This window comes from Rana temporaria, chromosome 5 (assembly GCF_905171775.1).
Source record: "Rana temporaria chromosome 5, aRanTem1.1, whole genome shotgun sequence".
Taxonomy (NCBI): domain Eukaryota; kingdom Metazoa; phylum Chordata; class Amphibia; order Anura; family Ranidae; genus Rana; species Rana temporaria.
In genome coordinates, this window is record NC_053493.1 from 361,902,949 (window position 1) to 361,915,210 (window position 12,262).

Genomic DNA, 12,262 nt, shown 5'->3' on the forward strand with positions numbered 1-12,262 from the left:
CGGCAAAACCGCAGCCGCGAAATCGGGGTAAAATCGCGTTTTTACCGCAATTTTGAATTCGCAGCAGTATAAATCTAGCCTAAATGTAATTGATATTGCTGTTGTAGCACCCTGATGTTTAGGCAAGGTTGCTATTAAATTTATTTGCCAAGCGATAGTTGCCTTGGCCACTTGTTAGGCCTCGTACACACGATAGGTTAAACAGAGGACAACGGTCTGATGGACCGTTTTCATCGGTCAAAACCGATCGTGTGTGGGCCCCATAGGTTATTTAACCATCAGTTAAAAAAAAAGCCAACTTGCTTTAAATTTAACCGATGGATTCCTAACCGATAGGTCAAAACCGATCGTTAGTAGGCACAACCATCGGTTAAAAATCCACGCATGCTCAGAATCAAGTCAACGCATGCTTGGAAGCATTGAACTTCGTTTTTTTCAGCACGTCGTTGTGTTTTATGTCACCACGTTCTGACACGATCGGTTATTTAACCGATGGTGTGTGGGCGCGACCGACCATCAGTCAGCTTCATCGGTTAACCGATGACAACGGTCCTTCAGACCGTTCTCATCGGATGGACTGATCGTGTGTACGAGGCTTTAGGAGATCAATAGATTCCACCCTATTTCTGAAATTGCTGCACTTCTCTCTTCTGTCACTAGGGGGCCTTTAGATAAGGCAAGGACAGATTAGGAATGAATGGAGTGTCTCAGCCAATGGACAGGGATTTTTTTGGGTCCCTTGGCCTGCTGGGAGAACCTATATATTTGGGTGGAGTCAGGTAATCGGTGTTCTGTGCCACCTGGGTGGCTGTCTGGGTGGACGTGTGTTGTATTTCCCCAGACTGCTAGGCTGTCTGAGGGACATCTGGCTGCTAGGCTGTTTGGGGCCTATCCAGAAGCAGGAAAGCAACATAGGGTTGGGACTGCCCAACCCTCTCTCCCACAGTTCTGTTTAACCTCCCTGGCGGTATGATTCTGTCTGGAATTACGTACCAAAAGCGGTACAATTATTTTGCATTGAAATTCTGCATTTTATACTGTAGGCCTGCAATAACTCACTTAAATCTGTCCAAACAAGAGTCTAATAGGCATCCCGGGTATGATAAAGTTTGAAACACAAAATCATAAAATTATAATATAATAAATAACTATAAATAATTATAACAAATGATAATGTAATTATAATAAAAATTATTCAATAATGTAATCAAATCAAAATCACTGAAATTTGCTCAGTTGCAGAATTGTCGCTGTCATTACTTTTATTTTTTTATGACAAATTTCCCCACAAATCGCTATCGCACAATTCTGCAAGTGATTATAATTTATTATCGCTGTTTTCTAGCTGCTCTAAAATCACTTTTGCCATAAAGGGACACTTTTGGTTGCTATGGACAATATACAGTTTGCAGGCACAAAAAAAATGTTTTTATTATATAAAACTACATGCAGGACACAGGGCAGACCACTAGGGACAAGGGGGGTGTGTATTTTTTACAAACAGTACTGTAATCTATAAGATTACAGTATACTTTATGTAATGTGTTTGTTTACTTTTTTGAATTTGCCGCCAGTCTCCGCCCCCGTGCATCGTAACGTCGCAGGGAATGGAGATCGGCGGCATGGGGGCACTGTGTGAGTCGAATGGAGGACGCCGCTCGCTCACACAGCGGGTATGCATCGCTGGATCCAGGGTCAAGGTAAGTACAGTAACCCTGCCTGGAAAAGGTAAGCCAGCGCGCGCTGCAGGCTCTGCACATCTACCCCGAGCGTGACTCGGGGTTACCGATTTTTCCATTGAAAAACAACCCAGAGTCATGCTCGGGATTACCTCTAAGGGGGTTAAGAGACAATAAATCTCTTTGCATTTAAAAAGCCCTTGCTAACAGGGAGGGGAGCATGTGACCTACCCTCTGTGACTGTGCTCAAGCCTAAGTAGGTGCCATAATGCAGTGATGTTACTAATGGAGGGGTAGTCCACCCTAGGTACAGCCAGTTGTGGGGTACTCTAGGATCACCCCTCTAATTACTGTTATGTAAAGATTTCTGCAAAGCCACGGGTCACGCCGCTGCCCGTAACTCTGCTGCAGTTCCTCCATTCAGTGATGTCATAGCTCCCAACTGTCCCCGATTTCGCAGTACTGTCCCTGAAATGGAACAAAGTCCCTCTGTCCCTTATTCCTCATGTGTCTCTCACTTATATAAAATGCATCTTTTATCCTTATCTTTCAAAAAGTGTTTCCTAGTGCTGAACCTTTCATCCAATTTCTATATTGCTGCATTTGTAAATTTAAAAAGCTAATATAATGGAATTGTAGTGGGGAAAAAAAGCACTACAATTTTTTTTGTAGAATCCTCCTTTAAGGGGGTGTGGCACGGGGTGTGTCCTATGCCTAGATACTGTTGCTAATAGGTTTCGCTCATTCCTGTCTCAAACAGTTGGGAGCAGGGCTGTCTTTAATGTGGGGCAAACAGGGAAACTGCCCCAGGCCCAGTCTTTGTTGGGGGACCCAAAGCAGCTGCCCTTTTTGCCTCGTGCTGTCCACAAATTGGGGCCTAGATGGCGCCACAGAGCACACCAGGCCTGTATTACTCAGCCAGCAGAGAGGGGGCGAAGCCAGGAGCTCCACTGACGCTCTGACTCCACCCCTTTCAGCCTGTGTACTCGAGAAGGAGTGGCTGTAGAAGGAGAGAAGGAGATTTGAGTGAGAGTCTGGCCCCTGGACCTCTAAAAGTGCATGATAAGCTCGGCTAGCCAGGTATGTCCTTCCCCCATAGCTATGCTAAACCCTGAACTGTTGTTCAACTGCAAAGCTGTTTTTCTGAAAGGTCTCTGACAGTCTCCTGCAGTATATCAGCTATCTCTGACGTCTCCTGTATCATGTCTGCAGTCTCTGACCGTCTCCTGTATGATGTCTGCAGTCTCTGACCATCTTTTGTAACATGTCTGCAGTCTCTGACCGTCTCCTGTACTATGTCTGCTGTCTTTGGCCATCTCCTGTACCACGTCTGCAGTCTCTGACCGTCTCCTTTATCAGGTCTACAGTCTCTGACCATCTTTTGTATCATGTCTGCAGTCTCTGACCGTCTCCTGTACTATGTCTGCAGTCTTTGGCCATTCTCCTGTACTATGCCTGCAGTCTCTGACCGTCTCCTGTATGAGGTCTGCAGTCTCTGACCATCTTCTGGAGTATGTCTGCAGTCTCTGACCGACTCCTGCAGTATGTCTGCAGTCTCTGACCATCTGCTGTAGTATGTCTCGTCTGCTGTAGTATATCTGCAGTCTCTGATCGTCTGCTGTAGTATGTCTGCAGTCTCTGACCATCTCCTGTAGTATGTGTATTAATGTGGCACTTTACTTGCTCAATTATTTGGGATTGCTCAGTAAGTGGGAAAGATGTGCAGTAACCTGTAGCAACCAATGAACAGTAGTGATCTGCTGTAATCTCTAGCAACCAATCAGTTAGCGGCAATGATGTGCTGTAACCTCTAGCAACCAATCAGTGAGCAGTAATGTAAAACAAAAGTACTCCCGCGCTGTCAGTAAGCTAAATAATGGAGGACTCTGCTGCAAACACCTGGTGATCTATCCTAAAGCAGAAACAATATATCAAATGGAGAAGGGTGGTGATGTCTGCGCTGTGTAACAAAAAGGAAAGGGAAAAGGGAAGGGAAATAATGTAACTATAGTGCACTATTAGCTGGATTCAGGTAGGGCGCGCATCTTTGCGGCGGCATAGCGTAGCGTATTTACACTACGCCACGGTAAGTCAGAGAGGCAAGTACTGTAGTCACAAAGTACTTGCCTCTTAAGTTACGGCGGCGTAGCGTTAATAGGCCGGCGTAAGCGTGCCTAATTCAAATGAGGATGTGGGGGGTGTGTTTTATGCATATTAACTGTGACCCGACGTGATTGACGTTTTTTACGAATGGCACATGCGCTGTCTGTGTACATATCCCAGTGTGCATTGCGGCAAAGTACGCCGCAAGGACGTATTGGTTTCGACGTGGATGTAAATGACGTCCAGCCCTATTCACGGACGACTTACGCAAACGACGTAAAATTTTCACATTTCGACGCGGGAATGACGGCCATACTTAACATTGGCTACGCCACCTAGGGGGCATCTTTATCTTTAGGCGGCGTATCTCTTACGGAAACAGCATATCTTTACTGCGACGGGCGCTAGTACGTTCGTAAATAGGCGTATCTAGTCATTTACATATTCTACGGCAAACTCAATGGAAGCGCCACCTAGCGGCCAGCCTAAATATTGCACCCTAAGATACGACGGCGCAGGCTGTCGTATCTTAGCTAGGTTTAAGTGTATCTCAGTTTGAGAATACACTTAAACTTAGGACGGTGCAGATTCCGAGTTAGGTCGGCGTATCTACTGATACGCCGGCCTAACTCTCTCTGAATCCACCTATATATGCGTGGAAAAAGAAATAGCCTCAAATGACCACTGGATGATCCAAATATTTGTCTCTTTCACTCAAAGTAAAAGAATGGTGGGCATATCTCCACGAGCGCCGAGCTCGCAGAAGAATCCTGCGTGTCCTTTCCTGTCCTTTCCCGACGCGTATCATCACGTGACTTCATCAGGGGATGAAGTCACGTGACGATATGCGTCCGGATTGGAGCACTGGACACAGAACCATCTGACGGTCGGCAGACGAACATGGCACTCGTGGATGTATGTCACCGCACATTGCAGCTAAAATGTGAGTTTTTACATTGTTTTTACCAATAAATTAGTTCCCATTACGGGGTTACGCGTTGTGTCTCTCTCTTCTCTTTCTTATTTCATTGCCATTATCTGAGCAACCATTCACCGCAAGCGTGAGGATAGGAGGCAAGGAGGACAGGAAAGGACACGCAGGATTCTTTTGCGAGTTCGGCGCTCGTGGAGATATGCCCACCATTCTTTTACTTTGAGTGAATACCTGGAACCGGGTCCTCTAACTGTACTCTCAGGCATATTGTACCATCCGGTGTATATGTAGCTGTGGATTATTAGGCTGCCAGAGCAACAGCTGTGAGGTGAGCTGCTAAGAGCCACAAGAGGTGTTCTTCACATTGACGTTTCTTCATCCTTCAACACTTGGCTTTGGGATCACTACCTAGAGACTTTTTCATTTACTCATTAATTTTCATAAATTTTCACAGCTTTTTGCATGTGTATGTTTTTTTTTATGCCATTTCTTGGCTCATAGATTTATGCATTTGTACGTATTTATATTTTGCTATTCACTGCATTGTGATTTATGATTTGTGATATTTATTTCACACATCCACTCAGGTATAGATCTGAAATATTTGGATCACCCAGTGGTCATTTGAGGCTATTTCTTTTTCCATGCATATAGTGCACTATAGTTACATAATTTCCCTTCACTTTTCCCTTCCTTTTTGTTACAGTGAGCAGTAATGATGTGCTGTAACTTTTAGCAACCAATCAGTGAGCTATTATGACATGCTATAACCTCTAGAAACCAATCAGTGAGCAGTTATGATGAGCTGTAACCTCTAGCAACCAATCAGTGAACAATAGCGATCTACTGTAATCTCTAGCAATCAATCAGTTAGCAGTAATGATGTGCTGTAACCTCTAGCAACCAATCAGCAAGCTGAAACTACGAGTTGTATCATCTAGCAACCAGTCAATGAGCTGTAATGATAGCATGTAACCTTTGGCAACCAATTGCAATCACTGCGTTTTCTGCTGCAATAAAGTGATTTTGAGTCTACCTGCTATTTTTTTGTATGCCTCAGAATGGGGGGGCCCATGAAATTATTAAAGGCCCAAATCGGACGCTTCACATCAGAGTGGTGAGAGGGGTTACTATTGCATCCCCTGACACCAATGCTAGGGATTATTATTGCGTCCACTGACACCATTGCCATGGTTATTACTGCACCCCCTGACACCAATGCTGGGAGTTATTATTGCATCCACTGACACTATAGGTGTGCGCACAGGGTGTGCTGGGTGTGCCTGGGCACACCCTAATCACCCCATGTGCATTAGCATTGTCCAGTAGTGGCACCAGTGGTCAGTCTAAATGCTCCCATTATATTAAAGGCTAGATTCAACCAGAGGAACACGCTACACTCGTATTTAGAGTGTAGCATAATATGCTCCCAATCAACTGTCTCCCACCATCAGAGTCTCCTCCATGTGGCAGCAGGTGGCATTCATGTGTGTTTGAGCTTTGGGTGCACACCCTAATGCTATAGGTTGCACACAACTATGACTGACACCAATACAGGGTGTTATTTTTGCATCCACTGACATCAATGCAGGGTGTTATCATTGCATTCACTGATACCAATGCTAGGGGTGATTATTGTGTCCACTAACACCAGTGGAGGGGGTTAGTTTTGCATCCCCTGACACCAATGCTGGGGGCTATTATTGCGTCCACTGATACCAATGCTAGGGGTTATCATTGTGTCCAATGACATCAATGCTGGTGGTTATTATTGCATTACCTGATGCCAATGCTGGGGGCTATTATTGCTTTCACTGACATCAACGCTGGGTGTTATCATTGCGTCCATTGACACCAAGGCTGGGGGTTTTTCTTGTGTCCTCTGACACCAATGCCGAGGGTCATGATTGTGTCCACTGAGACCAATGCTAGGGGTTAATATTTCATCCAATGACAAAAATGTTGGGGTTTGTTATTGTGCCCACTGACACCAATATTGGGCGTTATTATTGAAGCCACTGATACCAGTGCTGGAATTGAAGCCACTGACACCATTGATGATGAAGCAGGGCCGAAAGTGCACGGCAAACATACTGCGAACACACCACAAACACATTACAGAGGGGCCAATATAAATACAAGCTGACACACTGCAGCAAACTGATAGGATCACAGTTGTTATAATAATTATTTGTATATTACTCATGGTAATTAATCCCTTGCCACCCAGGCCAATTCTGACACTTCTCTACTTCATGTAAAAATCATCGTTTGTTTTTTGCTAGAAAATGACTCTATGGTGGTCTTTGCACTTTTTATGTTGCATGGTATAGCACTGCACGATTCTGGCTAAAATGAGAATTGTAATTTTTTTGCTTAGAAAATAGATCAAGATTCTTGTGGCGTAACATCATCTTCCGTGTAACATCATCTTTTACATTAAAACAAAAAATGGGCTAACTTCACTGTTTTGTTTTTATGTTTTTTATTATATATTGAAGTGGGCAAATGCAGTGTGACATAAAATATTGCAGCAATTGCCATTGTATTCCCTAGAGCAGTGGGTCTCAACCTGGGGGTCGGGACCCCCTTGGGGGTCGAATGATGATTTGCTAGGGGTCACCAAATCCTGGGCTGTTCCTGAAGCCCGCACTACTCTCCCAGCCTTTTTGCGGCCGCCCAGCTGGGCTGTTCCTGGAGCCAGCGGCCGCCCACTCAGCCTTTTTGCAGCTGCCCATTCAGTTCACGGCATGGCTGGGGGGCAGAGACTAGAGGTCAGCTGACTGGTGAGGAATGTGAAGTGGAAGGGGCTGGAGGAGACCCTATCTCCTGATTTCGGCATAGGTGTCACTGCTAAGAGACACCACAAAGTCTTGTGACACAGTGAATCCGGAGACACAGTGGCCCAGATTCTCGTATCTCGGCGTAAATCTCCGCGGGCGTAACGTATCTCGTTTTACGGGCAAGTGCTTTATTCACAAAGAACTTGCCTGTAAAGTTGCGGCGGCGTAGCGTAAATCCTCCGGCGCAAGCCCGCCTAATTCAAATGATCCAGGTAGGGGGCGTAGATCATTTAAATTAGGCGCGTTCCCGCGCCGATCGTACTGTGCATGCGCCGTCCCTAAAATTTCCTGACGTGCATTGCGCTAAATGACGTCGCAAGGACGTCATTGGTTTCGACGTGAACGTAAATGGCGTCCAGCGCCATTCACAGACGACTTACGCAAACAACGTAAATGTTTTAATTTCGACGCGGGAACGACGGCCATACTTAACATTGGTTGCCCCTCATATAGCAGGGGCAACTTCACTGCGTCGACCGCGCGTACGTTCGGGAATTCGCGTATTTTGCTAATTTGCATACTCGATCGGGAAAACGACGGAGGCGACACCTAGCGGCGAAAAAAAAATTGCATTTAAGATCTAACTGCGTAAGAGCCTTACGCCTGTCGGATCTAATGGTTATCTATGCGTAACTGATTCTAATGCCCCGTACACACCATCACTTTATGTGATGAAAAAAAACGAAATTTTCTGTGAAGTAAAAAATGAAGTTTTTGAAACTTCAATTTTCAAAGACGAAGTTGCCTACACACCATTGTTTTTCTCACAATGTTCTAGCAAAGCAAGGTTACGTTCTCTCACCACTTTTTCCATTGAAGCTTGCTTCATAAGTAGCTTCTGGGCATGTGCGGGTGAAAAAACGTCGTTTTAAACGACGTTTTTTACTACACACGGTCAATTTCTGTGAAGTAAAAGTTGACGTTTTGAAAAACGACACATAAAATTGAAGCATGCTTCAATTTTTTTTGGTCGTTTTTTAGAAGACATAAAACGACGTTTTCCCCCACACACGGTCAATTAAACTGACGTTTTTAAAAACGTCATTTTTTTTCATCACATAAAGTGATGGTGTGTACGGGGCATAAGAATCAGTTGCATAGATACGACAGCCCAGATTAGGACTTACGACGGCGCACATGGCGTTGCGCCGTCATAAGCCCTTTCAGAATCTGGGCCAGTGAGTAAAACTACCTGTGATTTTAGTTGCCATTAAAAGTCCCCACTACAGTTCTCAGATCGACAGATGCCCTTGAACAAGAGCACCTAAGTTGGCTGATCAGAACTCCCCCCAACATTGCCACACATCCCGTTCCCCCCACCAAAAAGTAAGCTAAGGAATAAAAATAGAGAATACATAGAAGGGAGAGGAAAAGAAGGAACAAAGAAAACGGTAGAGAAAGAATAAAAGAGAGCGCAATAAATATGGCTAGAGAGAGGGATGGGGGTGGGGGAAACAAGAAATTAGGATAGAGAAAGATGTAAGGGAAAGAAAGGAGAACAAAGAGAAAGAGTGGTACAAATTAAAATGTACCATAAGGGGTTTACTACTGTACGAGTGGAAGGGACTCAGGGAGCACTAAATGTCCGTGGGTTAGGGGCGTAAATTACTTGTCTTGCCCTGGGTGCTGACAACCCACGCCACAAAAATAATTTCACTGTTAGGAGTCCCCACAACATGGGAAATTTTATCAAGGGGTCACGGCACTAGAGAGGTTGAGAACCACTGCCCTAGAGTCTCTGCTAAAATATATATAATGTTTGGCGATTCCAAGTAATTTTCTAGCAAATAATATTGCTTTTTAACGTAACCACTTCCCGCCCGGCCTATAGCCGATTTACATCCGGGAAGTGGTTGTGAAATCCTGACAGGACGTCCATGGACGTCCTGCAGGATTTCATGCCGCGCGCGGCGATTGGTGATGCGGGGTGTCAGTCTGACACCCTGCATCTCCGATCTCGGTAAAGAGCCTCCGGCGGAGACTCTTAACCACGTGATCAGCCGTGTCGAATCACGGCTGATCACGATGTAAACAGGAAGAGCCGTTGATGGCTCTTCCTCACTCGCGTCTGACGGACGCGAGTATAGGAGAGCCGATCGGCGGCTCTCCTGACAGGGGGGGTTCGCGCTGATTGTTTATCAGCGCAGCCCACCCTCGGATCGCCACATGGACCACCACGGAAGCCCACCCTGGACCACCAGGGTGGGCCAAAAAAAAAAGCATGAAAAAAAAAAAAGAAAAAAGTCGTAAAAAAAAAAAAAGATGCCAATCAGTGCCCACAAATGGGCACTGACTGGCAACATGGGTAGATCAGTGCTGCCCCACAATGTCCATCAGTGCCACCCCAAGTGTCCATCAGTGCCACCCCACAGTGTCCATCAGTGCCACCCCACAGTGCCCATCCATGCCCAGTGCCCACCTATCAGTGCCCATCTGTGCCACCCATAAGTATCCATCAGTGCCACCCATAAGTGCCGCCCATGAGTGCCCATATGTGCCGCCCATGAGTGCCCATCAGTGCCGCCCATGAGTGCCCATCAGTGCCGCCTATGTGTGCCCATCAGTGCCGCCTATGTGTGCCCATCAGTGCCGCATACCAGCGCCACCAATCAGTGCCACCTCATCTGTGCCCGTCAGTACTACCTCATCGATGTCCATCAGTGCCATCTCATCGGTGCCCATCAGTGCCGCCATATCAGTGCCCGTAATTGAAAGAGAAAACTTACTCATTTACAAAAAAATTAACAGAAAAAAATAAAAACGTATTTTTTTTCAAAATTTTCAGTCTTTTTTGCAGAGGTGATCAAATACCACCAAAAGAAAGCTCTATTTGTGGGGAAAAAAGGACGCCAATTTTGTTTGGGAGCCACGTCGCAGGACCGCGCAATTGTCATTCAAAGTGCGACAGTGCTGAAAATTGGCTTGGGCGGGAAGGTGCGTAAGTGCCTGGTATGGAAGTGGTTAAAGGAGTTTTAAAGGAAAACATTTTATTTGCTCAACTGACTGTTTACAGGGTATTGAGACATAATAGTTAACTGTTTCCTTTTAAAAACGATTAAAAATAGATAAACAATCATATAATGTACCTTTAGTTTCAGTTTCGTTTTTGCATGTTATCCTGCCTCTGTGCTGTATAGAGCCATAGAGAAGTGAGGGTTTGGAAAACAAAACTAGAAGCTCCCAGTACTGTGGTCCAAAGGAAACAGACAACCAGGAAGTGTCCAGAACAAAGCAGAATTACAGCAACATCAGAGCAAAAACGAACAATGAGAACATGAAACCAGGACTGCAGTAAGGTAAAGGAAGCTATTTAGCTAAAAAAAAAAAAATCCTTTAGTGACCCTTTAAGAAACAAGTGTTGGACTTTAAATGGTTAAATTCCTGCATTTACACACAGAAGTTTGCTCTAAGAAGGAAGTTGGTTACAATGTTTCATGTTGTTTACAAACTTGGCAGACTGCCCAGATTTTTTCTTTACACACAGAAGTGTATCCCTTTGATCTAAGAAGGAAGCGTTAGTTACAATGTTTCCTGTTAAAAACTTGGCAGACTGCCCAGATATTTTCTTTTGATAGCTGAAAGTCTCTCCACTTGTTATATGAAAGAATCAGCAAACTCTGCATTGGAGATCGTCAGGGGGGTTGAATCGAGATCACGATTTTTTCAACGATTAATTGTGCAGCTCTAGCACGGCATTTGCGCAGTAATTTTTCAAACGTGTTTCATTCATTAAAAAGAACACTAGTTAAGTTAGCACGATTTTTTTTGGTATCCTAAGCGATGCTTTACATTTTTTTTAGGTTACATGTTTAGAGTTACAGAGGAGGTCTAGTACTAGAATTATTGTTCTCGCGCTAATGATCGTGGCGTATGTAACCTGTGTGTAACTGGCTCTGATACTACCAGTGCCTACCCAGCCACTGACTAGTATCTCTCCCCAGCCTGTCCCCACACACCCTCTCACCTGCTGACCTGTGGATGGGGGAATCACTCCTGCAGTGTTTTTGTTTTCTGCCAGTGAGTACAATGATCAGTGTTGCTAACTATAGCTGGCAGCACTTGTTTTGGGAAAAACCTAACAGGCTGGTTGTACTCAAGTCGATTAATAGATTGACTTGTGTAAAACCAGCTAGCCCATAGATCGACTATGGCTGGTCTCTGCATAATTGGCGTAATTTCAATCCATGTATGACCCGCTTAACCACTACGCAGTCCTTAAATATCCTTCCACTCCTGTACATAGTGCCCACTGTCATACTCTCCACACTTCTCTCCTATACATAGTGCCCACTGTCATACCCTACACACTCCTCTCCTGTACATAGTGCCCACTGTCATACCCTCCACACTCCTCTCCTATACAGAGCGCCCACTGTCATACCCTTCACACTCCTCTCCTGTACATAGTGCCTGCTGTCATACACTTCTCTCCTGTACATAGCGCCCACTGTCATACCCTCCACACTCCTCTCCTATACATAGTGCCCACTGTCATACTCTCCACACTTCTCTCCTATACATAGTGCCCACTGTCATACCCTACACACTCCTCTCCTGTACATAGTGCCCACTGTCATACTCTCCACACTTCTCTCCTGTACATAGTGCCCACTGTCATACTCTACACACTCCTCTCCTGTACATAGTGCCCACTGTCATACCCTTCACACTCCTCTCCTGTACATAGTGCCCGCTGTCATAAC